This window comes from Botryllus schlosseri, chromosome 6 (genome assembly GCF_051294905.1).
Source record: "Botryllus schlosseri isolate E-star chromosome 6, Bs_hap1, whole genome shotgun sequence".
In the NCBI taxonomy this organism is placed as follows: Eukaryota; Metazoa; Chordata; class Ascidiacea; order Stolidobranchia; family Styelidae; genus Botryllus; species Botryllus schlosseri.
The window spans coordinates 1,036,511-1,049,104 of record NC_137241.1 but is presented as its reverse complement, the minus strand read 5'-3'; the positions used below and the strand labels follow the sequence as shown (position 1 = coordinate 1,049,104).

The following is a 12,594-nucleotide window of genomic DNA, read 5'->3' as shown; positions in this document are numbered from 1 at the left end:
ATGTTTTTGAAATTCTCCATTTGCTGACGATTGCCCTTGAAGAGTGTCAGCTCGAAAAGCTTCGGGTTTTAAAATATTTTGGGGTACAGAACTTTAATATACATTTTAATAATATATTCATTGCAGAAATATATTAAAATGTATATTAAAGTTCTGAACCCCAAAGAGTCTCTTCATATTAGAATTATAGGGGTGTAATACTCCATTTGGCCTATGAGACGAGCCCCTACTGTAATATATTATCAAATGTGGCATTCGATAATTATATAGTCTCCGATAATTACCTCAATATCTCAACAAAATAAGCTCTAACTTACTCTTAGCAGGAGCGAACCTCGGAAACTCTGAGAATATTCCGTTTGTGCTGCGTTGAAATTCGATTATTTTATAGCTGAATTTGTTTCTGTTATACCGTAACTGTGCCCTTTAAATATGCATACAATGTTTATATGCCGTTCGATAGTTTTTATACTTGTCATTTATTTATTTGTCACAACGACAAAATTCTTTCTGTATTTCGAATCTGATCAACAGCAATTATTGAAGTTTGTTTCTGATGAGAGTCAGTCAAAGATTTGATTGGAATAAATTTTGCAATATGACCGTATTTTACGTTATGGAAGTTTTGTACCTTTAGAAGCCTAATTACTTCACATCGTCGGCCATACTGATTAAACTCACGGGTCAAAAAACTTACACTTTTCAAAAGACATGCGATTTCAGATCGACGTAGGTCTCTACTGAGACGCAGGGTCAGGCTTGGCTCCCATTAATATCTTGCTATCGTGATACTTCTCAAGGTGACTATAGTAATTAAAATCTATTCTATCTGCTGTTTGGCATTTGTCCCTTTTTGATAGATGTCCCACATTTCGTTTCTTATATATATTATTCCCGTTTGAAGTCATATCATCCAATATCATGAGACTTCAAAATAACAACAGGATTACAGATAAATAGCCAATGATTCCACCACCTTTCATACCCGACTGGAGCAGCGGTTCTTTGCCGGTGTTCCCGGGAACCTACGTGAAGGTATGAGGGGGTGCAAAGTCGCCTGAGAGGAATTATGTTTTTGATATCAGTATGAGTTCAATTTGTGCTGAAACTTAGATTATGATTATAAATATTAATATCGCGACGTAGGGGAGATGTGGTACCGATGGATCGAAAAACAGACTTGGTGCTCTACATCCAAGCAGTTTTCAACTGGACTTACGATCTTTTGTTTTTCCAACACTTGGGCCCTAGTGCTACTTAATCCACCATACCGCGAGGATCCCTGCTATATCAATGAATATTAAGAAGCGTTCAAAGTTGGCTACTCAAATGTGCATCCGGTCACACCCCGGTGGGACCCTCGACTCACATACATGGGACCGATGGAGCAAAATTTTTCTTTCATATTTCTGTTCGCACAATATAAAACGTTTAGGCCTACAAAGCACTGCATTCGCTTACATTTTCTAGCGTCTTCATTGTATTTGACAATACCCTTTCTCGAGTATAATTTAGCATAGTATTATGCTGTCGAACTTTTTTTTAAATGGAAAGAACTGCATGTCGATTTCTTTTGTTCGACAAAAGAATGAATGAATAAACAAGGCTTCATGAGAAGCTTACAGTATGCTTAGGAACGCTATACCAGAATGAAAATAGAACTTCAACAACGAAATGATGTTGGCTAACAAGGCCAACAAGTTCTGAATTCAAAGTTTGTTTGGAAGCAAGAGTGCTCCTTCCTCTTTCCAGCTCTGCCGCGCTATATTCCATAGCGAGCAAGATTTATACTAAATTTGTAAACATTGCATAACCGTTTGCTTTTATCAAATAGGGTTGGAGATGGCAGGACCGAAATTACATCCATCTCAGATATGGATGCCTCATCGGGTTCATCTGGGAACAGGAACGCATCCTTGATAGTACGAGATCGCCTCATGAAGCTGACTTCAAAATCCCCATCAGCATCTGGGTCCCCTGTGATTTTTCCAAGAAAATTTTTGTGGCCTTTAACCAGGGATATATAGAACTCCGGGATGGCTGACTCCGTCGATTGCGTCATCGCGGTCATACACAAGTAGGGTCATTTTCGCGCACTCACTGCAGATAGGATTGCTGACAGCGCTTTGTCTGTGCATGACTTGGAGAAACGGAATTGCCTTTCTAGTTTGTGATTGGTGGTAGATGATATCAATATATAAACGTTTATAAAGCTAGAGGACTCATGTGATGTTCAGGTAGTTGATCATTTTAGCAGTATTGGTTATGTAGCTTCAGCTGCAGGTTATTATCGGCACTACCGGTATCGGTATGCCTGTACGATATATCGCTGGTATTCGGAATATCTCCGCGTATCGAGTATGTTTTGCTACAGTGATAAGCGTAAGTGCATATCAGGATGTAGCAGAATGTTTAGAATTACATTTCAGGATGATTTTAGTATTGATTACGTTGTGCTTTTAATGACTGATCTGATCTGATGCTATAGAATTGCATAATAAGCCCAAGTCCTAGGCTGCACAGTGTACAGTACAGTAACTGCCGCCAGTTTAGAGTGCCTTCGTCTGTCAGGATTTTATGTAATAGGTTACTTGATAATTATAGTTCATCCATGCTACGTTCCTAATTGTAGAACATGATGGAGAACAAAGGAAAGGAAAGGAGTATCGAACGAGCCTAATGATTCTATACCTACCCGTGGTTTCCTAGAAGACAGTTATATAGTTTAATAGGGTGAAATGACCAAGAACTGCAGCCTCTAAGTACCAGTATGCAAGTTGCATTTCAGTCAAACAGTCAGGATGAATTTTAGACTTTTACGCAAAATACAAACCCTTGGAGTATGGTAGTGGTTAAGTGGTACAATACAATACACGGTAGTCAGAAGTTTTCATAATTGTATAACAGTCCAGGCACCATTTAAATTCAATCTGTCTTTACAGATACCGATAGGCTACTAGTGATGCATGAATATGTTTGTTAATGACTGGCAATCAAATGCCACTATACTGGAAAGATACCTCCGTTGCAGGGAACTGTAAAATATAGCCAAGTCATTTGCTGGCCACTGAAACTTTTGAAGATACAAGACAGAGACAGGACTATTCATCACATCAATCGACTTGATGTTGACCACTCTCTCATGATGGATAAGTTAACTCTATCGTCAGGATGTGGCAATGGGGAAATGCTGTATAGGCCTATGTGGCAAAGGAAGATTGAACTCTTGAAACTGCATCACAGTTAAAAAGGTTTCGTCAAATCCTTGCGACACAGCCAGGACCTCTGCTCAGCATGCATGGGTAAGTTCGTCTGATTCTGGTGAGCTATATCAAATCAAGGATTGAAATCCATTTAAATATATTGTCGTGTGTGTGTGTGTGTTGAGCGAATCAACTGCTTATGGCTTGAGGTACTACGCTATAGAAAAGATCATCCTGCCATTTTATCAACTGTGCATTTTGTCGACATTGTACTCTATAGTTGGAATATTATGGCAGTTAAATCAGCGGTTGTCACTTCTCAACCTTTTTGTTCTTGCACACCTTGCAACCTAAATTGCATATAGGACAAATGTATGGAACTAAAAACTAAATATTGGAAACAACATTGAATACCTTTTGATATTTTATGTGGTGCTGATAAAGTTTCTGCAAGGGTTCTGCCACCAACTTCAGCTTGACTGTTTGATTGCTTTTGAAAGAAATACCAGCAGCTCATCAGTTTCCCACCCCCTGTATTGCACTGCTATACTATACTATAGTAAAGATCATTCTGCCATTTTGTCAACTTTGCAGTGTGCATTTTGTCGACATTATAATTAATAGCTGGAATATTATGGCGGTTAAATCAGTGGTTGTCACTTCTCAACTTTTTTTATCTTGCACGTACCTTGCAACCTAAATTGCATATAGGACAAATGTATGCAACTAAAAACTAAATATTGGAAACAACATTTAATACCTTTTGATATTATAGGTGGTGCTAATGAATTTCTGCAAGGGTTCTGCCACTAACGTCAGTTTGACTGTTTGATTGCTTTTGAAAGAAATACCAGCAGCTTATCAGTTTTCTAGCACAGCTCTATTCCACTGCTAAAGATCGCTAAATTGTACCGTCCAAATTTAAAGAACTTTTTTTAATAGTCTTATAGCTTTCACATATAACTGTTGCTGAAAGAGGTGTAGGATATTTCGTTCCGTACACTTGCATCATTGTGACGTACGTCAAGACCAAAGTAAACTATGAGCTCTGTATTACGACACCATGCAGAAAAACCCGATTCAATCTGAACTTTGATGTTTCATTCTCTAATGGACAAGCGTCCAGCTTCATGCATTTGGAATTGAGATATAAAAATCTAACATATTTGGCGGTTTAACACCACTGGGTTGAATCCCCAGATCAAGCTATTCGTAAAGATTGGGTTTATGATTGATTTGTATCTCTAAATTGTTAATTTTTGTTGCAGATTCATGAAACGAAATGCGACGTTCCATTCTGTACAGCACATCATCAGTGGATATGCTGCTATACAATACTTGCATTACCATCTTCAAATATTGGCTTCAATCTGGAAATTTGGGTCTTGTGTCTCAGCAGCGACGCTTTTAATATCTACTCAGTCCATTGAATCAGTTATCATGTCCGAAAATCTTCTGGAGAGAGCGAGAGATATGATATTCTTTTTCGCCTGCACCATCGTGATGCTTTGACAGCGGAGATGCTATACGACCGTAAGGTAACCCAGTCTGCACCCCCGTTTTTTTCTCCTCCATGCTATCCGTGGATGCTGAGCGCCTAGCAGGATAGCCGCGGATACCAGTTTTCGAGTCTTTGGTCTGATCCGGCCGGGAATCGAACCCACGACCTACCGATCGAGAAGCCGGACGCATCACCATTACACATAATTTCCAATACTTGCGAATTAGTATCGAACCCTTCAGAAGCTTGATTCGGGATGTACTGCTACTGCACAGCCAATGACGATAAAGCTCAGGAATGTCTATCGACGAAAAAGTGGAGAAAATTGGGCGTGTTGTAGTATTCAAAAGAGCCTTTACAATTCAAAAAGTCTCAGCATCATATAGTTACTCTTTCCTGTTTGACTTATATTACTTCTCCCAAATACTTTTCAAAATTATCACCCACACTGAAAAAGTTTGGAAAACAATGTGTTGAACGTTTAGAAAATACTGATTTTCTTCGTTATCCACCTTTATATGTATTACCTGTCGGTAAATTTAGGTTAATTTGAAGTATTTTCTGTATTTATGATTTACTGAATGAAATTGCTGATGTTCAACGTTGTCTGAGTTTGCTTAGCATAAAGGTTGAGGTATGGGAAGACCCATGTTTTCTAGAATGTCTTGCTTGCTCACCAGGAAGGCGGCGAAAGGTCAAGGAATCCGATTGTATAAACACCTACATCGCTAACTTGCGAAAGAAAGTGAAGATTTCGAGGTAGATTGCAGGTTGGTATATAGCCCTACTTATGTATAGGCCAAAAAGAAGTCAGCCATCCCGGAGTTCTATATATCCCTGCCTTTAACTTCAGAAAAGACTTTGACAATAACAAAGTCCCCGTCGACTGCTTGTTTGCTTCCTTTTGTTTCGCCAGGTTCGGCATGAAGCATTGATTTTCTTTGTTTCGACTGAGTTACGGTTGGCAGTTTTTTTCTGCTCGACCTGTCACATAAGGCGGAAAGTGTTGATTTTCTTTGTTTAGACTGAGCTATGACCGGCTGTGTCTTAGTGCGCAGCTTGTCACATGAGACAGGAAGCATAGATTTGCGACGTTTAGGTTGAGCTTTGGTATTTTGACTTCTCTCTAAGATCTCTTTCTCTGGCGTATCGGTTATGATAGCAGATTTGCGCCTTTTCCTATTTGAAGGCCTCCTCACAGTATTAGTCTTGGGATAGGGTGAAACATGCTGTAGCACTGTACTTATGTCAGATGATATTTGACTCAAATCGGAGCATGCTGGACTTGATGCAGAGATTGGGCTGCCAAAGCTGAATGAAGATGAGGGTTCGTCTGATTCACCATGATCCAAGTTTACCAGTGAATTCAGATTCAACGGACTTGCTACTCCGACATTTTCTTGGCGTATCGATATCGGCTCGATACCCGTCCCGGATTCTATGTCACAGTCAGTGGAAATGGGCCTGTCTGTAACACTTGCAGGCAGAAATGAGTCATCACTAAAGATGCATGGATTGTAGGGGTGTATACCACTTGACTTGAAGGAAGAAGTAATGTTTTCCATTGTGAATGATTTTACAAATGCTTGTCCTGAGAGCTCAGCAACATCATATATCTTCAGGCTCTTAACGGGATTAGTTGTCATCCAGGAGTCACAAATTGATGAATAGTAGTTTTTAAATGGCCCATACACTCCTATATCAAGAGGCTGTAATCTGTGGCTGCAATGCGGCGGAAATGTAAGAATCCTCAATCCATGTTTTCTTGCCATTTCTATAGCAGGGATCGAAAGATGGCTAATATGGTTATCCATCAGCAATAGCCCCGGGTTGCTTTTACTCACGTTCATGAAACTTATGAAATGAGCAAGAGCCTCAGGAAAAAGATCGCAGGTCATCCAGCCAGAAGGATTTGCCAAACCCAAACTGCCTGATGGTGCACCCCTCAACATGTGATCCTGGAAATGTCTTCGTGGAAATATGTAGACTGGTGGAGTAGAATTACCAATTGCATTTATGCAGCAGCACATAGTGACAGTCACTCCCCTTTCCGCCGAAGATATCCTACCGATTTGCTTTGTACCTTTATGCGACAATATTTTAGCCGGCTTGACAACTGTTAAAATACCGGTTTCATCCAAATTCCATATATTCTGTCCACAGATTGGAGTACCGCGTTGCAAAACCTCCTTCAGAGTCTCAAAATATTTAGACACAACTGGACGATTAAATCCAATAGATCTTCCGATACTGGTCGACTCGGGACTGCGAAGCGCAAGGGTTCCAGTTCTTTTACGGAATCCTTTTAACCAATCTTCCCCAGCAGCCTCATTGTCTTGCCAGTTTCTTGGTACATCTTTGTTCATGGTAGCGAACTTATAAGCAAGTTTTCGTGCTTGAACTTTCGTTAAGCCGTAGAACATTTTTGATAACTGCAAAATGTGACGCTCTAATGCAACCTCCTCATCTTTTGTGAAGACCTGCAAATAACAAATGAAATCTTAAACCAATTCACGAAGTTGCAGATTTGATAATTTGCTGATACTCAGGACTAATTATCAAAACCTTTTATAACTGTTTATGACCTTTCGACAAATTTATTGCTACCCTCATTATCAATATGCTGAATCAACTACATTTGTATACCTGTGTTGTTACGTGAGAAAGCTTTTGCACTTTTTCTTGTCCGACCTCTCTTTTTTTTTCTCATGTACCTCGCCAAAGTAGCGAATGGAATATTGAAATGCTCCGATGCTTTTCTCAAACTCATGCCTTTCTCATATACTTTTCGTAAGGCGTCATTCAAGTCCTCTTCAGAAAATGAAGCTCTCTTAGTTTTATATTTTTTGAAAGTTGGCATGATCTAGAGACTCAAGAATAGACTCTGTACTGACAAAAAACATTATTCAGTTTTCTATGAGGATATCTAAGCATCTTTTCTGCCATGATAGAAACTGTAGCTCATGTTATAAAAGTCTATATAACCATGATGTTTTTAGGGCGCTGTATCATCGGTACCCTAACACAAAAATTTCTGAATTCAGTAAAATTCTTCACATTTATTGATCCAATGTTACTGGAAGTTCTCGCTAAAATGGAACCTTATATATGACCTTTAATTTGCTACAAAAGTCGTGGCTGGCCCCTTCATCATATTGCAATGAAATGAAAAATTCTCCCCGTAACTAAATTTACTTTTGACCCCCAAAAACATAAAACAGCCGATAAATCTACAAGACGTTACCTAATCCTGTCCAAAACGTGGCTCGAGAAAGTTCTCCTTAATACGGATCGCTGATCAAACTAACATAGCGTAACGACAACATGATCATAGAAAACTATTGCTGTATTTTCGGACCCAGTGATCCATCGGTACCACATCTCCCCTACCACCCATGCGCCGATGCTAGAGTTGGACTGATACCGGACCTTATTCACCGATCAGAAGATGTCTCCGAATTAAGAGTAACTGGTGAATGCGAGTATAGCTGTTAGCTGACCCTGTTAATGTCAGTCTGTCAAGCATCTGTTCAGAATGCGTAGAAAGGCACAGCGCTATGGAGAAAGAAGATATTTCCTTATAAGGAAATGCCATGCGTCGGCTATAATATGCATTCGGAATCTAAGAAACAAGGATTTAAATCGATGTGGCTTATACATCGACGAAGCAGCCACTCCGGGAATGCTCAATTAGGACACATTTTGTCGAATGGCAATTTTGGGAATTGTATTTTATGGCAGTCCAATAGAACTCAATGAATTATTCGGTACTTGTGAAATAAGTGCCCGGAGGTCTAGGCGGCGATAGTTGTTGCACCATAAAATGGGTGTGTAGTGGGATAGTAAGTGTTTTGCATGTACATTGAAATGAGGGTGAAAAAATCATTAGGCCTGGTAAGGAACAAGTGAAAAAAATAACCCTGTCATAGGAATAACACGGGATTAAAATAGGAGAGAGTCAGTACACATGAAACGCCAAGAAAAAGGGGGGTTTGATCCGCCAAAGACGATGGGGAGTTGATCGACGCCACATGTCGTATTATTTACTTGCGCAGATACGCGGAAAAGAACATACAATGTGTTGAGTTTGGTCGAATCGGGTGCATTGCTAAACACACGGGATTGTGTGATATTTCTGAGAAATCACGGGTTGTTGGTGCGAAGGATGAAATGCAAGCGATGTAAAAAAATAATGAAAGAGGAAATTACGTCAACAGGCGATGATGGATTTAGGTGGCGATGCAACCCCTGTGACACTACGGCGACTATACGGAAACACTCGATATTCGCGGGAAGCAAGGTAGAACTTCCCAAATTATTAATATTGTTCTACTTTTGGTCCCATGACGCGTTGCAAACCCAAATTTCGCATGAAGCCGAGATTAGCCAACGTTCAACGGTCACCTGGTGTGGCCGATTGCGAAAGCTTTGTACGGCCGAATTTCACAGGAATAAGCGACGTTTGGGAAATGAAGGCGGTTGTGTAGTTATTGATGAAACGCATCTGGCTAAGCGTCGGGTTGCCTCAGACAAAGGACCAGCCGTTAAAGCCATTTGGGCGTTCGGGGGAATAGACAAAGCCACCGGAGAAATGTTCATCGAAATAACTTCTGACAGGACTGCTCAAGTATTTCGAAAGTTAATAGTAGAAAATGTGGCAGAGGGGTCCACAATTTTAACCGATGCCTACCCTTCCTACAGGGGCATAGAAAGCTGGGGGAAGGGTTATATACACGGTGTAGTGGACCACTCCCGGTGGTTTAAGGACCCTCGGACAGCTTTTTGTACTAATGAAATCGAGGGGGCCTGGGGACAGCTTAAATATCATTTACATAGGTCTCGTGGTTTAGCACGTCACCTTTTGGCTGATTACGTAGGGGAGTTTTTGTGGAAACGTCAACATCAAAAGACTGACCGATTCTTGGCACTCCTGCGCACTATACACAATGATCCACGGTATAATTTTGACAAATTTGATGGGTCTCCTATATTACCACAATTGTGAACCCCGCTATAAGGTTCCAGGACGAAAATGACGATATCTGTTATTCTGTGTTTTTACAGACGGTAGTCTAGGTCTAGTACGCGATTATATTTAGTTTATGACGTGGCGAGAACCACCACTGTCTGTGCCATGGACCTCCTTCCTTATTCTCTGTCTATCCTTGTTGGTATCATTTGTACGTCTGATGTGGTGCTGCATACGGCGGCGAAAGGCATGCACGGACTCGCAGATCCTGTAACAAGTAGGGCACGGTCTTTCACTCAGGGGACGCTGGGTGAACTACGAGGATCACTGCCTGATGGATGGGTCACTTTAAATGATACACAATGGGAGGACTATCAATTGATGAGCATCTTCAATAAAACGGCGGAGCGACATGTATATAGACGGCCTGAGTTGTTTTACAGTAAGTCATTTGGTTACGTAGTGGCTGAGCGATTTTCATTACAACAAATGGCGTTTCCACATGGAAGATATTGGACAAGCGTACAAGAATTTGAACGCACCTGTCTCTGTCAGCGGCGCCTGGGCCAAATCACGCCCAATATTTCCTATGATGTCCTTAAACAAACGAACATGTTCGTGCGTCCAATAGGGTATTATAGGATTCGTTGGTTCTGGAGTGGGGACCAATACATGTCGTTTCATGACCTTGGCAAGAATTACACTATGTTTGCTCTTACCAAATTTAAATTAATTATGATGAGACTGTTCGAAAGTTATTCAGCTATTGAAGCATCATGCCGTCAAGAGCCTATGGGAGACCGGGACAGAGCCGAAATAAATGAATTGAATAAGTATAATGCCAGTAGCAATAGTTTTACACAATGCTGGCAGCTTATACAAAAAAGAGCCTACCGGGGCGACTATTGGCAACAGTTGTACTCCTATAGGGAGAAAGGGGTCATATTGGGAATCTGTACAAGGTGTGATTTTAGAGGAGTTATCTCTGCCCTGGAACCAAATAAGGCGGATATAATCATCCAAGAAATAGTAATGACTAAAGTAAGTAGGGTGCAGTATGTGCGCACTCCATTGATACCATGCCGGGCTCAGGGGGGATGGATTAATCAGGACTGGTTTGAGCACTTATGGCCAAGGGGTCGTGTAATAGCCCATTCGTGCAACTTCTGGCCAGGAATGAATACCACTCTATGGGGTGATCTACCAACGACAAATTTTCCTCCCAGAGTAAAATGGATACAACCGGCTCTTCCAAATCTGGATCACAGTGTGTATGCTAATCGTGGCAATCAGGGCATGAGGTGGAATAACCTTTTTGATGGTGTGCCGACTAGGTTTAAGGCATCTACATCAACATGGGTACCTTTTCCCAGGCCTATGTGGAAATTCTTCCCCTCTCTTACTGCATCGGATGAAGCATGTAAAAATAGAATATCACATAACCAGGATTTGTGCCGCGACCCTGTAGGAGGACCCATTTTGAAGGCAGCCTTTTGGGACCATGTTCATTTTGATCCGGAGCTAAACCGACCACGCTTTCCAGGGGGTCCAATAGAAATTAAAGGGGAATTGGTATCAAGTAATACCGCACAACGGGGTACGCGTAGAAGGCGTAAAAGGTTCCTGGCAGAACTGCTATGTCTGGTATTCGCTGTAATATCCACGATCGCCGTCGTTGCGACAGTTTCATCCCAGTTACATGAAGAGACGATGGATCTTAGCAGACAAATAAATAATAGAATGATACAGGCCACGCAGAGATCCACTGCACTAGGAAGAAAGATTAACGAGCTCTCGCTACTACAGACAGCGCAACAACAGAAACTGGATCAAACGATTGCTGCTATGGAAGTAAGGACATCACTGACAAATAAACGACTTGTACTAATGGAAAAGTACATAGAAAGGAACCGACAAATGATAGTACGACAAGCCACAGCTTCTTTGACCTCTTTTCAAAACTATAAGGAAATGAACGAAGCTGAACTGGCCCTTGATCGGTTGGTCTTGGATGAACTAGCAAACCTAACTGGTAAGCTGATATTTGATTCCAGCAAGATATATCTTACGAAAATCCGACAAGGAACGTTGCGGATAAAAGAACACGCTCAGCAATTGACAGCCTATAGAGACGCTTACATCAATGAGACGAATGACATTGGAGTGGAACTACGTGCTAATCGTATCAGTCTAGATCAAGCCCAACAGAAGGTGGATTTGGGTCTCCAAGTTTGGAGAGAAGATCTGAATAAGAGTGTGTACATGAACATTTCTGATTGGCGATATGAGAATATTACAATTAAGCCTTTCGAATTTGTTGGAGGAGAAGAATTTATGAATAACTTGGGCCAAACGATAGAAGATATGGCACACGGTGCAGGAAGCTTGATAAAATCAGTAGAAGATAGCACAGGAGATCTACTACAAGATGGATTAGGTGCGGTCGGAGGAATATTCAATAAGGGAGTGAGCGGAATTTTTTCTGGCCTGGGGCCTGTTCTAATTCCAGTAATTTTGATATTGGGGGCTGGGATCATCTTGTTTTGTGGCTGTCGTTATAGCAGTCTTTGCTGTCCCAAGTTAAAACCTAAGGTACAACGGCGGAACACGAATACTCAATTGACAATGTACATATCATCGGCATCGAACCCCGTTAAAACGGCCAAATCGACAAGAATGTAGTGCGCGCATATGTACTCAAAGGATTTGACTTTTATTAATTTAAATTTTTTCATAAGTCCACAGATATACTAACTAATCTATAATAATATGAATCGTTATCTTAAATTATGGATTGTGCTGGCAGTAGCCTTAACACTACACCGAGGATATCTTCAAACTCATGGCCAATTATTGCCCCTATCTGCTATGAGTGTGAGGTTAGCATTTAATCTTACAGGATGGACAACGTTCCGGTATCA

General features: G+C 40.9%; 1 protein-coding gene across 2 annotated transcripts in view; it reads left to right on the top strand.

Moving 5' to 3' along the window:
- Positions 1–12,594, top strand: part of LOC145440592 (uncharacterized) — a 233,858-nt gene that overhangs the window by 12,078 nt on the left and 209,186 nt on the right. The gene's annotated exons all lie outside the window — the stretch shown is intronic.